Source organism: Trachypithecus francoisi, unplaced genomic scaffold (assembly GCF_009764315.1).
Source record: "Trachypithecus francoisi isolate TF-2019V2 unplaced genomic scaffold, Tfra_2.0 Lachesis_group16, whole genome shotgun sequence".
NCBI lineage: Eukaryota > Metazoa > Chordata > Mammalia > Primates > Cercopithecidae > Trachypithecus > Trachypithecus francoisi.
In genome coordinates, this window is record NW_022681461.1 from 51628713 (window position 1) to 51646115 (window position 17403).

Here is a 17403-nt window from a genome sequence, read left to right on the forward strand (position 1 = left end):
ACATTCTTCTAGTCAGGTCCTTAGCTCAAGTGTTTCAACCTATTATTTTCTGTATTTACAGAATGGGTTTTTAGGGGAGCATAGTGATATTTGTAGTGGCCTCAGTAGCCTGCAATTAGTTGGGGTAAAGGGAAAAATATAGTATACATGCCACTTCTTTCTCTCCAATTCTTTCATTATTTCACTTAATCAACAAATATTATTTTTCACTTTCCAGGCTCTATTTTAGGCTCTGGGGCTGTAATGTTGAACAAGTCATAGTACCTATCCTCATGAAACATACATTCTAGTGGGGACATATATACAATTGTCTAGTGGAGACAATTGACAGAAAAGATAAATACATAAAATAAATAAACATTATTAAAAATCTTATAAAGGGCTCAAACAATGAACTGATGCATAGGATAATGACAGGACATTAACCTGAGAAAGCATTGTCAGAAGATCTTCACTGAGGTGGTAATATTAAAGCCCAGGCCTGAGGTTGAGAATGAGATAGCCATAGGGAGGATGGAAGAGAGTGAGTTTTGTTACAGGATGCAGAAATGACATGTTCCAAGAACCCAATAAGTCTTTGGATTCCAGGAACCAAAAGAAGCTGACAAGTATGGCCAGAACTTCAGTGTAATATCCTGGGAGACAATTGTTGGTCCTAGTCAGTTTATTGGCTCAAGCTCATCACATTCTTATTTCAAGCTCATCTCCCTGTTCCAGGAATTACTTTTTCCAGATGCCATCCCACTTTTTCCTGATGCTGCCCTTTATTCTTCCATTTGAGGGTCTCTTCTGTCAAATATTTTGGGAAACGGGGTATAGAATTTGGACTTTGATCATGCTTTCCATTTTCAGATGTGTCAGTCAGGATACCAGGAGAAAATAGAATTCCTCTCAGATGTTTTAAGCAAAGTGATTTTAAAGAAAGGATTGTTTATAGGGAAATAGACATAGTTAAGGAATCCAACAAGCTACACTGGGAAACCATTCCATCACTAGGCCTATGGCAACATTGGAACTTAATGAGAACTGAAGCCATGGAGGAGGGGCTGTTTGGCTGGATCTGTAATCAGTGGAGGAAAGGAGCTGGAATCACAGCGCCAAAGTGAGGCAACAGAAAACACCCTCTCCTTGGTCTCCTCCTGGTATCTCCCATTGGCTGAACCCAAGTGGAAGCCAAAGGCAATGATAGTGATACAATCCACAGAGATCAGTCTTTGGGGGCCCATGCAGGGCCAAGAAAAGTGGAAAATAGTTCTAAGGGAAGAGTGTTAAGTGAAGAATGTCCATCACAGCACTCCTGTGACAGGAGCACCAACATCATAACACCAAAGCAGATAGCCAGTAGGGAAGAAATACCCTTATCTCTCTCTCCTTTCCCTCCAATATATTGCCAGTACCTCCCACTGGCTAAACCCAACTGTAAACTAGCCTAAATCCACCTATAAACCAGCCTAGAAGGGAGCCTGTGGGGTGCAGCTTGCAAGAATCAGTTTTCAGAGATAAAGAGTAGAGCAGAGATGGGTAACAGACAGACAGGAGGAAAAGCAGAAAGAGAATAACCAGCAGAATAGATAACAGAAAACTCATGCATCCTACAAATATTTATTGCTACTAACTACAGGTCAATGTAGAAGGTGACCATAGTTAATGGAGGGGAAATTCAGAAGTTCTAAGAAGACAGAGCAATCTTAAGTCATAAAAATTACGAATATTTGTTAGAATGAAAAAAGAAGAGAGTGTGATCTTTCATAGTTTCTCCAATCTTTATTTTTAGATATGGTCATGCCTAATCTCTCTATTTTCCTCTTTCGTAAGAGATGAGGCATTGGTCTCTTCAATAGCCCAGTACCTAGAGATTGTGATGAGTGGTATTTAGGTTGAAGCATAGACTAAATTAGGTTATTTGACATCTCACTGGAAACTGGAGGCTGATCATTTCTAGCTCACCAGTTGCTCTATTTACAAATATCTTCTGGCCGGGCGCGGTGGCTCAAGCCTGTAATCCCAGCACTTTGGGAGGCCGAGACGGGCGGATCACGAGGTCAGGAGATCGAGACCATCCTGGCTAATACGGTGAAACCCTGTCTGTACTTAAAAATACAAAAAACTAGCCGGGCGACGAGGCGGGCGCCTGTAGACCCAGCTACTCGGGAGGCTGAGGCAGGAGAATGGCGTAAACCCGGGAGGCGGAGCTTGCAGTGAGCTGAGATCAGGCCACTGCACTCCAGCCTGGGTGGCAGAGCAAGACTCCATCTCAAAAAAAAAAAAAAAAAAAACAAATATCTTCTTTGGAAAAAAGTAAGGGACTCCCACAGGGCAGCTATATGGCAAAGACATATTTTTCATATTTCCCAGTTTGCCTTGATTTTTAGTGGTGCCAAATACCCTGTGTGCACTAAAAGTCATCTTTGACGTTTCTTCTTTCACACCTGAGGGAGTTCACTGATGCCAGATTGAACTAATGTGTAAGGTAGTTACCAATGTTTAATTAAGATCTAATCATGCCAAGCCACAGACTGCTATATCATGCATATAAGGGTGACTTAATACAGGGATGTAGTTTGGTATCTCTTGAGTTCTGATTAAATCTAACACTTTAAATTATGTATAAGATACATGGGATCTAGATCATGCTAGTGTGAGAACAAATTTAAGATTGGACTAATAAAGTGAGTATCACTATTCAGAAAATGATCAAACTCTAAATGGAAGAACAGTGTAGTTGAAAACAATAATCTTTGCTCTAGTTCTGGCTCTCCTACCTATTCATGTCATTGTGGAGATCTCACTTCACTCACCTGAATCCCTACTTTCTTAAGTTATAATGATATTACCTGAGACTTCTATTAGCCCTATCATATCATGTCTCTCTGAGTATGTATTATTTAGTCAAATAAATAAGGCTGAGAGTTGACAATATCAATGCTCAAACACATGAGAACGTATTGTAAGAAGATTGCTGACTTGTTCCATTCCCAGAAGAAGAGAAAGAAAAGGGGATGAAATGAAGGGTGAAACCAAATATTAATAAGACATCTGATATGTGTAAGACACTCTGCTATGCCTGCTATATACATTAGTTCTAATATCAACTTTACATTAATAATTATTATTTTCCTTTACTTCACGGATAAGAAAACTAAGACTAAGGACATTTTGCTATTGTTCACCTTTCTTTCATTGCTAATCTTTTTTGAAAGAGTAGTCTATATTCACTTTCTCTGTTCACTACTCACTCAGTTCTTACTTGCAGTCTGGCTTCCACTCTCACCAAGATGCAAAACTTCTTGTTTAACCTTTTCAGAATTTGTTAGAGTTGACCCTGTGCTCTTTCTTGAAACCCCCTCTTCTGTTTTAGCACCTGACTTTCCTGATTTAACTTCTATTGTAGCAGCTGTAATCTTTATACACCATGTAGCTTAAACAAAGATGAAATACTATTTCATTCCAAATGAACCTGGTGACTCCCATGCTCACTAATGGTAAAGTACTTAAATTTATCAAATCAGGATCACCGAAGCTATTCTTGATTAAAACACATTTCTCTGATTTTTGCCATATGCATTCTCATTTCCTTTTCCCCAGACTGGTCAAAGCTCAGAGGGACTTACCTTGGCTTCTCATATGGGAGAGAATGTCTCGGCTGGAATTTACTTTTGATGACGCTCCTGTTTCCCTGTTGTGCAAGTGCATGATGATTGCTGTTGGAAACTCAGCGGCCTGCTTCTGCTGACTCACTCCTACCTCAGGGTGGCTGGCACTGTGATCCTTTCAGGCTTAGTCACATCCTCCTTGCATTCATGGCTTTTGCTGGCCACCCTGCAGTTTCTGCAAAAGGCTCTCCTGGCCTCATTTTATTCTTTAGTAACTGGTCATTTTGACCCATCATCTTTTGTGGTAACCCCTTGCAGAATACTACCTCTCAACTCTGAACTATTTCTAATGTTTCATTAGACACAGAAAACATTTTTGGATCTCATATACCTCAAGGAAAAAATTCAAGAGGGCTGGGAGGTAGGTGGAGAGAGTGTGAAGAGGCTATCTCAACCCACTATCCACCTGTATCTGCCCTCAAAATATGTTTTCTTTCCTCTGGCTACTCCGTGTTGGCCGGAGACCCTCGAGAACGCTATCTCTTTCCATAGTTTGAAAAAAGAACATACAACTCCTTGGTTTTCAGTCTCCAAACCCATCTGGCTATCTCCAACTCCCAACCAGGTTTTTACTTTGAGATCAGCATCCAATCATATTGCTATTCTCTATTCCTCTCCGGGTTTTCCCATCAGCCCAAAAAAAATTCCTACTTCTCTCTATCCATGGTGTAAATCTTCTCTTGAACAATCATGAATTGTCACAAACTCTATAGTTTAAAGAAAATACTGCGTTTACCAGACTCTTAGGAGGTGGAAGGAGGTTTAAAAAAAAAAAAAAAGAAAGAAAAAGAAAAACCTTTCTCATTCAAAGTTGTCCCTATCACTGGCTTTCAAGAGCTTCTTTTGAAACTCGGACAGAATAATCTGACTCTTTTTGTGCTGGATTTCTTCCCTTTTATTCTTTGATTCCTGAACACATTAAGTCTTCACATCAGGGTTTACAGTTAACTACATATAAAAAGGAAGTGGCAAGAAGGAGAACACATTGGATAATGTTTCAAAATATTATTTTTCTAGATTGGTCGTGGACTGTTTTTTTTTAATTTCTTTTCATTCTCCCACACTGTCAATGTTGGTGTTAATCAAGACTTGGTCAATAAACAGCTTCTGTTCTTCCTATTTTATTTTTAGTGTCTAAATATAGTTTTATATCTGTAATTCTTCACTTTTTTGAGGTCATGTAACCTTTTGAGATTCTGTGAAAATCCAGGGACTTTCTTCCTTCAAAAAGACACTTAAGCATATACGTATAGTTTTCATTATTTGAAGGGGTTCATGGAGTTTCTTAAGCCTGTTAACGAAACCAAGGGGGATACAACTACCTGGGTGAAGACCACCTGACTATATTGTTCATTGCTATAGTCCCAGAGCCTTAAAGGGCACCGACCAAAATAATACTTAGAATTAATCATTTATTTAAATAAATAAAACAATTAATATATCCAACTCTCATACTCTCCTGAATTCTAGCCCATTTTACCAACTGCTCTTCAGATCTGACATCAGAATCTTAAACTCAATACATTCATACCAAAAGTATAATCCTTTTGTTCCCTTTTCCCTTTCCTCAGAGTTAAGTTATTCTGACCTTACCTTCAGCGTTTTTGCCTCCTGCTCTTCTCTAAGTCCTTTAAATTCTATTGGCTTTCAAGGCCCGCTGATTCTCTCTCTCTCAATTTGCCACAGTCTGTTGCCGTATATGAAGGTGGTACTTTGAGGTGTCTATCCAGCTAAAAATGACCCATTACCTTCAAGCCTTCACTCACAGGATAGTTTTCAGGGAGTCAGGTCTTATCCCTCGCCCCATATCCATAGTTTACTGGACACCTGATCTAAGCTGAGCCACTCACATTCTCTGGGTTAGAAATTTGATATTGAGATTAAAAATTCTAATTTACTCTAGATAATTCCTTTAATATGGAATATACAAAAACTATAGAGCCTTGAGACATCCCCCTCTAACCATGTGGAATGAATAACAGAAAAAGCAAATATACTGATAGAAAAGAATAAAACAGTTACTCAGAGAAAAGCAGGAGCCAGCAACTCAGAATCCAGAGAAGTATTCCGCATTCCTGACTTCTCTGCACCAGGTTCCTTTCTATTCCTAACGTCTGGCTGTATTCCTGCCCTTGGAAGCTATAGAATGCCCTTTTTTCTCCCCATTTTGTTTTGGATGTGGTAAAATACACATAAAATTTGCCATCTTACCCATTTTTAAGTACAGAATTCAGTGGATTAAAATACATTCAAAAGGTTGTGTATCCATCACCACCATCCATTTTTGTATTCTCGTCGTCTTATAAAACAAACTCTATACCCATTAAACAGTAACTCCCCATTTTCCCTACCCTCAGCCCCCAGCAACCACCATTCTACTTTCTGTCTCTATAAATTTGATTACACGAAGTACTTTATATAGGTGGGATCACAGAGTATTTGTCTTTTTGTGATTGGCTTATTTCACTTAGCATAATGTGCTCCAGTTTATTTATGTGGTAGCATATATAAGAATTTCCGGCCGGGGGCGGTGGCTCAAGCCTGTAATCCCAGCACTTTGGGAGGCCGAGACGGGCGGATCACGAGGTCAGGAGATCGAGACTACCCTGGCTAACCCGGTGAAACCCTGTCTCTACTAAAAAAACACAAAAAACTAGCCGGACGAGGTAGCGGGCGCCTGTAGTCCCAGCTACTCGGGAGGCTGAGGCAGGAGAATGGCGTGAACCCGGGAGGCGGAGCTTGCAGTGAGCTGAGATCCGGCCACTGCACTCCAGCCTGGGCGACGGAGCGAGACTCCGTCTCAAAAAAAAAAAAAAAAAAAAGAATTTCCTTCCTTTTTAAGGCTGAATAATATTCTATTGTTGTGTACATAAATACATCACACTTTGTTTATCTGTTCACCACTTGAATTGCGTCCACATTTTACCTTTTGTTATAAACATAAATGTGCAAATATCTTTTCAAGACCTTGTTTTCAACTGTTATAGGTTGACCCAGAAGTGGAATTGCTAATATATTTAATTTTGTGAGGAACCACCATACTGCTTTCCACAGTGGCTGGACCATTTCACATTCCCATAAAAAGTGTATAAGTGTTCTAATTTCTCCACATCCTCACCAATGCTTATTATTTTCTGTCTCTTTTTAAAAAAATAGTAGCCATCCTAATGAGTGTGAAATGATATCTCATTATAGTTTTCACTTACATTTCCTAATGATTAGTGATACTGAGCATCTTTTCATGTACCCATTGGCCATTTGCATATTTTCTTTGAAGAAATGTCTATTGAAGTCCTTTGCCCATTTTTGAATTGTATTGTTTGTTTTTTGTTGTTGAGTTTTAGGAGTTCTTTAAATATTATGGATATTAGTCCTTTATCCCTTATCAGATATATGATATGAAAACATTTTATCTCATTTCGTCTTACTTTTTTATCCTGCTGGTTGCACAGTACTATTTGTTTAAAGGACTCTCCTTTCCCCATTGAATGACTTGGCACCTTTGTCAAAAATCATTTGGACATATACACAAGTGTTTATTTCTGGGTTCTTTGTTCTATTTCATTGTTGTGTGTGTCCATTTTTACGCCAGTATCACATTGTTTTGATTACTGTAGCTTTGCAGTAAGTTTTAAAATTAGGAAATGTGAGTTCACCAGCTTTGTTCTTTTTCAAAATCATTTTTGCTATATGGAGTAGGACACTTCCTTTTTATTCATATATCCTTTTAAGAAATACTCCCTATTTCGGCCGGGCGCGGTGGCTCAAGCCTGTAATCCCAGCACTTTGGGAGGCCGAGACGGGCGGATCACGAGGTCAGGAGATCGAGACCATCCTGGCTAACACGGTGAAACCCCATCTCTACTTAAAAATACAAAAAACTAGCCGGGCGACGAGGCGGGCGCCTGTAGTCCCAGCTACTCGGGAGGCTGAGGCAGGAGAATGGCGTAAACCCGGGAGGCGGAGCTTGCAGTGAGCTGAGATCCGGCCACTGCACTCCAGCCTGGGTGGCAGAGCGAGACTCCGTCTCAAAAATAAAAAATAAAAAATAAAAAAAAAAAAATAAAGAAATACTCCCTATTTCTTTGTTTGCTTTCCCTAGCTTGTGGCTTTCTGTTATTTGTGGGCATGTGTATTAAAATGGAATCTGTCCTGGCTCCCTTTCAGTTAAAGCAAGATAATGGATGCTATATTTCATTTTTAGCAGTTGAGAGATAGACCTGTTATACCTGTAAACGACTGACACAGCTTTTGAACTCTCTTACTCACATGAGGCTATAAAACAGCTGAAAAGGCTACAGAATAGAGAACAAGAGATAATTTATGAGAGGATTTTAGGGGGGAGTGGGAGCTCCAATCTGTCAACATTGGAGATCTTAATTTGTAACACTAAGCCTGGGAAGGAAACCTCAGTGAAACCTGGCTATGTGTTTATTTAAAGGTTGATCTCATTCATGAGAAAAGTCTGCAGAGCACTGTGTTGAGGGGAGATCAGAAGCATACAGACAAAGAAGCGGCACTGCTGTGTCAAGAGCATATGGCCTAGTTGCAGCTCAAGCACAAATTTCGTGCTTCAAAATTTCTGGCAATCACTGGCCTCTCTTATTCTCTTATTCTCCCCCTCTTTCTCAACTTAATATGTTATGATCATTTAAACAATGTGCTAGGACATGAAGACCTGGTTTTTGCCAGTGAATTGGCTCCACCATCTAGCCAAGATATCTTTATGGGAGGGCTTGAGGAAGGGTGACACTATTCTAATCTTTTGTTAGATTAGAAGTTAGCTGTATGGTCACACCTATCTCAAGAGAGACTGGAAATATTGACTTTAGCTGGGCTGCTGTTTGATCAGCTCATACTCCAGCATTCTCTTGCTAACAAAAGAAGGGGAGAACAGACACAATACCGTTCCGTTACTGAACATTGATATTGTTTCTTTTGCTATTATGGGCAATGTTGCCTTAATATCTTTATAGCTAATACCACTGTATTAGTCACTTCTAGAGGACATTTAAAAAAGTTTACTCATAATTCCACATAGTGCTTAACATACATATTTGTTAAATATTTGGTTAGTAGCAAATGAACTAACAGATTAAGTTAGATCTAGCGGTTGTTTCCCAAGGGTTTCAGGCATCCAATTTTTAATTTTACATGCTACTAGGATTTATAAAAAGAAAAAAATGATTAATATCCTTATAGAATAATAATCTGCATTTTAGAATTGTTTTTCATCTCCCCTTTCTTTTTAGTCTACTCATAAGGGAATAATTGTCAGACTGAGGTGCTACTCTCCTTCATACTCTTGTACCACTCCTGATATGATGAATCCTGCAGACATCAAAAATAATGCAGGAGAAAAGATAAACAAGGCATTAAAAAACCTGCATCATTAAATTTAATTGTGTTGGTTCAGGTAATTCCAGCTGCTATAACAACAATGAAAACCCAATGTTATTGGTGTAACATATAATAAAACTTTATTTCTTACTCATGTAATAGTTTAATGCTGGTCTTCTTGTTTGGGGAGAGGAAGAGGGTGCAGTTGGTAGTAGATGGCTATAAGCTTGCAGAGGGTGTGTTGTTTTCAACAAGTGTCTTCCAGAGTTATCCTGGATTCAAATATCTAGTTGGAAGAAAAAGAAAGAGTACCAGTAAAGAAAGCACACCTGATTCTTAGTGACCTTGGTCTATTAATAGAAGTGAGTAGTTACGCGGGTCTATTTAGATAAAAGGGAAGCTGAAACATGTAGTCCCTTGCCACGTAGTCTAAAGAGATTCTAAGATTCTCAAGAATAGCCTCTGTCTTCTATTTAATGCTTAGGTTAAAAATAAATCACAGATTACTTAAGAACCTACAATTCTTAAATTTGAGGGTCATCCCTGTAAAATGAAGTGTCTGAGCTTTTGAATCACACAGACTTAGCTTAAGCTCCTGCTAGCCCACTGCTAAATACATGTTTTTGGTGCAAATGATTAAACGACTCTCAGCCTCAATTTGCTCATCTATAAAGTAGAAATGGGCATTTGGCTGGCATGAGACAACAAATCTAAAATGCTTGGTTTCAGTTTGCTTTGCCTTATTAAAAAGGACTTGATTCCACGCTGACTGGGTGTGCTAGGTGATCTTACACAATGTTGAAGAATTTATTCTCCTGTTTCACTCTACCATATTCATTCTATAACTGACTCCTTGTTCTATTATTTCCTCTTCCCTGATAATGAATCTAGGAGCTCATTCTGCTCATTTCATAAATCCCTTTAGTTTAATGCCAACTCTATCTTGCTTTTCTTTCAGAGCTTTGGCTTATTATCTGAGTTTGCTTTTATCTCCATTAAAGCCAAATTCACTCATGATGTTTTCAGAGTAATTCTACTTTCAACTTAATATGGACTCTAGAATTCCCTTTCTTATGGACACCCTTCTTGAATTTCCCTGTTGGTTTCATAAAGCAAATCAATAGATACCTATTCTCTTCCTCTGATTAAATCCAACAGCCCCTTAAACAATTATTCTACTCTCTGTCCTATCCTATTCCTAGGCTTCTCCTATAGTCTGCAAAAAGTCATTTGCTAGACTGTACACATCAAACTCTTAGTCTGCTTAGGAAATAATGTGAGGAATTCATTGAAAACTCTTCTTGCATGTGTCTCTGGAAAATGCATAGAAATGATACTCAGACCATGATGCCATAATCTTGGCCTCAAAGTGGACTGATGTAATATTGACTTTTACACCATTATCTTTTCTGATTACTTAACAACGCAGGTAAATGCCAGCATTGCTGTCATGAACATGAAACAAGTTCCAGACTTCAGCCAGCTTTCCCCTTCTGGACTCCTCTTTTTCTTTCTTTCATTCACCAGCTGCAGTGGACAGAGAATGTGCCTCAGAATGGGGACTGCACTGACCAATATCCTAGGCTTGGCCAGGTACTCTTCACCTTCATCTCTTAGCATCCTCACCTCAATCCATTACATGTCTCAAATAGAATGAGTGGGAAGTGAGGTCACTGCAGGTATAAATGTGTATGGCAGACACGTGCTGTTATTTCTGGCTAACCTGCAATCAAACTCCCATTTCATTTTGAGTAACTCCCTTTCCCCAAGTATGTGTCTTAGTGAGAGGTGAAAACACAGGCTTAGAGGTTTCTTCTCTGAACAACCACCTGGCAGCTTGGGCAAGTGACTAAGGCCTGATTCATCATGTGCATCTCCTTTCAAAATCTAAAGATTTTGAAGGATCTCAAAGACTGCAAGATATACTCATCAGTTTTGATCAGTAAAGTTAATAGAACAGTAGTGGCAATAGCTGCTTCTGGCTACAAGATTCCAGAATCTGTAAGTGCCAGTGCCCTTGCCCTAACTAGCCTCTTCCTTTGGCTAGTTAGGCTATCCCAGTTAATATTTTCTGAAACTAGTTCTCCAACTTTCCTGTTCATTCAATAAACTACTTGATATTTTCCAGTAAATTTCTTTTCTGTCTACACTAGCCAAAGCAAATTTTAGCATTTACAACCTATAATTCTAACTGGTACAGTGTATGGTGGCAGATTTAGGAGATCTCATGATGCAGCCAAGAAGTTCACTGACTTCTAGTTACATAATCTGAGCATGCATCCTGCCTCTGCCACTGAACTTGCTATGTATTTTGGGGCATGTCATTTAATCTTTTTGTGTCTCCATATAAAATGGAGATAATAAAGCCTTTCCTAAATGTCTGGTCCCATTGGTTTTTGTTAAAGCTCATTCTTTTTGATTCGTGTAAGAATTCTATGAAAATAGACCTTATTTATGAACATTATTCACAGGTTCAGTTCCAAACTTCCCCACTTCTTCTTCTCACAACAGACACTGTTTTGTAAAATATTTAGTAACTAAGGGCACTCTCTCACTCCTGTTTTCTTCTCCAATATTTTCCATCATCAATACCTGCATGTTTGGTTCTGCTTCTTATCCTATGATTTGAACTGCCAAGTATAATAAATATTCTCTGAGAAAAATACCCCCAAACATGGAGTTACCAGTAGTAAATAACCTTTAGGCTTGCAAATCAGAGGATCCTCTTTTTCCTGTTCTACTTCCAATTGTGAACATCCTTACGCTTCTGCCTCACAAGCATAGTAAGTGGCGGGCAAGTTAATTTAAGTGAAAGAGCTGACTGATCTTCAAAATATTGTGTTGTAACTGCTGTCCAACAATGGGTCCCCTGAGAACTTTGACTCCCAGTGTAGTGTCCCCCATATAGAATATGGACTGGCCTTGCGCAACCAGTAGACTATGACAGAAATTATGCCGTGTGATAATAAGAAGCCTTGAAACTTCTACAGTGAACTCCTGGGATGCTTACTTAGGGGAAGCCAGCCATTACAAAGAAATCTGACTACTCTGGGACTTCCATGCTGTAAGAAAGTCCAAGTTAACCACATGGAGAGGCTGCACAGAAAGATAGAAACATATCTAGCCAATTCCCAATTGCTCCCGCTATCCAAGTTCAGGAGCCAGACATGTGAGTAAAGAAGGCATCTTATACATCCACCCCCTGCAGACACCATGTGGAGAAGAACTAAGGAAACAGCTGATAGCATAAACCAAGGCTCTGGCCACGAAGCCTCAGTTGAGCCATTCCGGAATCTCCAGCTGAAGCCCCAGACTTCCTGGAGGAAAGATGAGCTGTTTTCTGTGTGCCTTGCCTGGATATTTGACCTGCATAAACATGAGCATAATAAAATGGATGTTGTTTTATGCTATTAAGATTTGAGGTGATTTGTTATGTAGCAATAGATAACTGGAACATACTTTCTAAATGTGTTTCTTTATTAGATGAATGAACAAAATCTTTACTTAAATGTTCTCTTGTGATAACTCATAGTAAATGAAAGAGGCCCCACTGTGCAAAATCCACTGACATGCCTTGGAGATGGCTAGCAGCTACATGGCTCATGTTTGCCTCTCCCACTGGAGGCTTTGCTAATGAATAATAGCACTTTGCCCCAATGAGAGTAACCTTAATCTCCTGTCATTACAAGGGTCTACGCACCTAATGCCGTGGGCACATGTATAAAGCCTGCTTGCTATCCTGCCTCAGACATTTACCTTTTCTTTTTCTTTAAAAGAAAAAGTCCCAGAATTGTAAGCAGGGCATAGAAGGATAAAAGATTCTAACCGCTGCAACCACCCTGTCTCTCATGATGTAGCCAAGAGTGCTCATTTGCAGTACACTTACATTTTACCGGCATTAGGTCTAACGATGCAACATCCAACGATGCTTCATTTTACCTGTATAAAAAATCGTGTTTCTGATGAGCACAACAACCAGTAGGTAATTGTAAGCAACCCTTTATATGGTCCCTGGAAGCTTTCTGACTTGAGTTAGACTAAAAACATTTAAGTGAGTCTTCATTGCCAAGGATAGATCAGAACTTTCCGTTTTTATTTTCTATGGTCTTATTTTTTTCTGCTCAAAATACCTGTAACTACTTTAAAGAGCTCTGAACTAATCTTAGTAAACTGAACTTCAGTGTGATCCCATCAATTTACATTGAGGATCTTCATAAGAAAGAGGCTCTGATTCCAACGTTGCTGTCAAGAATATATTTTGCACATCCTACATCGCCCTCTTTATAAGGGCTCCTGGGAGAAATTCCTGCCTGATCTCACTACCGAGAACAGATGCAATTCTTATGAGCAGTCAGTTTGTTTTTATCTCATGAACTCTGAACTATATAATGGACTACATCTTCTTCACTTAGTTGCTGGCAAGCCAAATTGCCTCCCTATGTTATTCCCTGTCCCAATATATGTGTAGGTCACAATGATTTGCAATTTTTGTTCATTTTAGTCTACTCTTTGGTCCTGATTTTGTTTCCTTTATTCCATCCTTAACTTATGATACTTTATCATATTTTTATTTTCATTTTATTTTATTTGAGACAGAGTCTCACTTTGTCACCCAGGCTAGAGTGCAGTGGCATGATCTCGGCTCACTGCAACCTCCACCTCCCAGCTTCAAGTGATTCTCCTGCCTCAGCCTCCTGAGTAGCTGGGACCACAGGCATGCACCACCACACCCAGCCAATTTTTTTTGTTTGTTTGTATTTTTAGTAGAGATGGGGTCTCCTCATGTTGGCCAGGCTGGTCTCAAACTCTTGATCTCAAGTGATCCGCCCACCTCAGCCTCCCAAAGTGCTGGGATTATAGGCGTGAGCCACCGTGCCCAGCCACATTTCATATACCCATTGTCAGTCTCCTTTTATGCATTAGGGAATAGGCAGAACATAATTAAATACATATAAGAAAACAACCAAAAAGAGTTCACAGTTGTTCTTGTGAAAAGATATCTGACAAGATCAAATGATATAATTTCGAGCATAGGTTAAGTAAAATAAAAACTGCATATAAAATTTAAAATAATGAGATGTTTTGAGACTGGTTAAATTTTTACATCTTTATTGCTACCACTGCACAAAAATGCAATATTAAGTAACAGCTAAGAAATAAGAAAATTTTATAGTTTAAATATTGATTTTGGTTTTGTAGCTCTTTTTATACATTTCTTTAATTACTAATTTACATATCAGTTATAGTTTATTTTAAACAAGAAATTATTTTTAAGAAAACTCTTAAAAAGAGCAATATAAGCTGAAGTATCATTTGACTATATCCAGAACCCAACTTCATTTGCTTTATCTGAATATATTTCCATTTTAACATTCACAGCAACAAAAAATGCACTTGAAACCTGCCTTTGCTGAAATATTGGCTCTTACTTAGTTGAGGGTACTGTTAGTTAAGGGACATTATTCACAGACAAATATGAACAGTAATAAAAGTAGGATTAACAAAATATATGACAAATATACAAAGATTTTCCTGCTTTGCCAAAGTATCCATCTCACCTGGCCCATACCTCCCTCTGACTTTAGCTCCAGGGTGGCTGGATCTCTGCAGAGAAAACACACGGTGTTTAGCAGATACACTGAATTCCGAGCTCACATCCCCAGAGATATCACCTAAACATTCCACCAGCATATAGGATGAATGCTGGCTAGATAAACATTTTAATGTCTTATTATCATTTTCTTGCCATTAGGTCAGTTAACATCTCTGAGTTCTCAGTCTTCAAGGAACATAGTGCCTGCCATTGCAGATAATTGAAAAAATTAAACTAGCTAATTGTGAAAGAAACTGGCTCAGAATAGGACTCCAAAAGTGTTGTAGGTGTTATTATCAACTGCCTCCTACCTGGGAGCAGACAGATTATAATACATCCTCCTGGGTTCTAATTTTCTGCCCAGAGTAGAGCAAACAACTTTTTGAAAAGAAAAATCATCTTACAAGCAAGTAGACCAAAGCCAATGGCAAGAAAAAAAAGGGTTGGAAGTTTAGTTTGAAGAGACTGGCTGTTATAAGAGGGAATTTAGCTTTCTGGGGGTGCAAGAGACAACGTCTCTGTAGATTTTAAATGGCATTCCTTTAGTTCTCGAAGCAATTTTGGCTCTTTACAGAACGCCACATAAGCATCGTTTGCTGTGCCGACTCTATCTTTTTTAAATGTATGCTCTTCCCTGCTTGGTAACTCATTTGAGAGGTGCTATTGGCTGAAAATAGCATTGAGTCTGCCCTATTCCTGCCTAGTGGGAGTGGAGAGGAAGTGAGTCCTGAGCAGGGAAGGCGGTAGTGACAGTGGGAGGTTTGTCCTCCCACTTCAGTTGTTTACAAAATGTTATAAATACGGCCTTGCAAGAATTGCCTGCGGAGAACTCTAAACTATTTGCTGAGTAGCAACAGTACTTGAAGTGTCCAGTACCCAACCAAAGGGTTGCCTGTTCATCAAAGGGGCCACTTCATACAGATACATATGAGACCATCAACTTAGAACGACAGCAAGTTCATTTACTCTTTAATTTTATTAATTGTAGAATGGCCTAAATGTTCAACGTTCATCCTTCAAATTTCACTCAGGAAGCCACCCATAATCTTCTGACTCTGACGACACCCGCCCAGCAACATCTTTTGCAGTTTTATAAATTATTCTACTGTCTCTTCTACCTGAATAGGAGCTCCGGGAGAATGCAGTTTTACATCTGTAGTGCCTAGCACTTAATAAATGTTTAATAAATGTGAGTTAATTGAATTAAGCAGCCTGCTCATTGTGAAGCCCAACACATGCAGTGTTAGAAATGTTTTACTCATTTGTTTTCCCCTAGATTTGCTTATTGGAATCTTAAATTTAGAGGAACTTAAAATGGAGAATAAAAACACCACATCTGACCAGAAACATTACACATGATGGTCCTGAGAGGCAGAGAGGTTAAACAAATTACCTAAGTTCATAGATGTCACTAATGGCCAAGGCAGAACTGGAACTAATTCTCTCAGTCTTCATTCAGTAATTTCAGAAATTATGTACTAAATTACTTTAAAACTAGAAAACCCTCTCTGTGTTAGTGTTTTTGTTGGTTGCCTGTGGCAACTAAAGTTTCAGTGGGATTTCGTGTCATTTTGGGAATTCACGAGACCAGCACCCTAATCTCCAGCACTTTGGGAGGCTGAGGTGGGCATATCATGAGGTCAGAAGTTCAAGACCAGCATGGCCAACATAGTGAAACTCCATCTGTACTAAAAATACAAAAATTAGATGGATATGGTAGCACCTGCCTGTAGTCCCAGCTACTGAGGAGACTGAGGCAGGAGAATCGCTTGAACCCAGGAGACGGAGGTTGCAGTGAGCTGAGACCACACCATTGCACTCCAGCCTGGGTGACAGAGAGAGACTCCATCTCAAAAAAAAAAAAAAAAAAAATCCCCCTTAGAAGTTCCAAAAACAAAATAAAACTATAAAATTTCTTCCAAAGGATCTCATTTTGATTTTTCACTTCAACATTCATTTTCTTTTTGTCAAAACCAATAGAAAACAAAATGTAAACTAATGTCGTTTTATCCTCTCCTTTTTGGATAATTGTCTCTCAGAATTAGAGTACACCCACCACTGCCTCAAAGTATTCAAACAAAATATTAAAACATGTTTGTGATAGACCTTACAAATGAGATATTTGTTCGGCTTTTCCTAAGTTGAAAATGATTTTTATCAGCTTTACAAAGTAAAGTCGTAAACATCATTTAAAACTGCTATATCAGCTATATTAGGGTTTGAATTCTTATACAAAGGTGAAAAAAAGTATTTCTATTTCCATAGTATTTTTTTCCACAGTGCTTCAGCTTAGAAATAATTCTTTTAAAAGTAGAAGGTCTCTTCTTAAAAAGTAGCACATAAATTACAAACTTTAAACAGAATTAACTTATGACAAAATGATAATACCCAATATCTATATCGAAGGTTTATTATTCAAGCTTGGTTCAAAATCATAGCTTTGCTTTTAACTCATTTAATGTTTATAACCACCTTATAAAGTAGACACCACTACTGTGCCTACTTTATATAATAACAATAGTACCTAGCACATCTCACATCGTCTGAGCAATGCCTTTGTATTATACAAAACACTAAATTAAGCACTTCATGTACTTTCTATTACTTAGTCCTCATAGTGTGCATGAAAGATTAACACCATCCTTAAGTGAACAAACTGAAGTTCTGAAAAGTTAATTCTTTGCCATAAAGTCATATCATTATTAAATGGTAGAGATAAGAGACAAACCCATTTCTATCTAATTCAAAGCCCACGCTCTGTCCACAGGCAGCAACCCCTCCAAAGATGGGCGGAAATTTGTAATTTCTTTCCAACTT

The 17403-nt window shown here is 38.7% G+C and overlaps 1 long non-coding RNA gene across 1 annotated transcript in view; it reads right to left on the reverse strand.

Moving 5' to 3' along the window:
- Positions 1-9184: 9184 nt before the first annotated feature.
- Positions 9185-17403, reverse strand: part of LOC117098656 — a 91641-nt gene continuing 83422 nt past the window's right edge. The window contains exons 3-5 of the long non-coding RNA XR_004443521.1: positions 14552-14597; positions 12880-12932; positions 9185-9279 (exon numbers count right to left, since the gene is read on the reverse strand). This is a non-coding gene — a long non-coding RNA (uncharacterized LOC117098656). The remainder of the gene's footprint in view (positions 9280-12879; positions 12933-14551; positions 14598-17403) is intronic.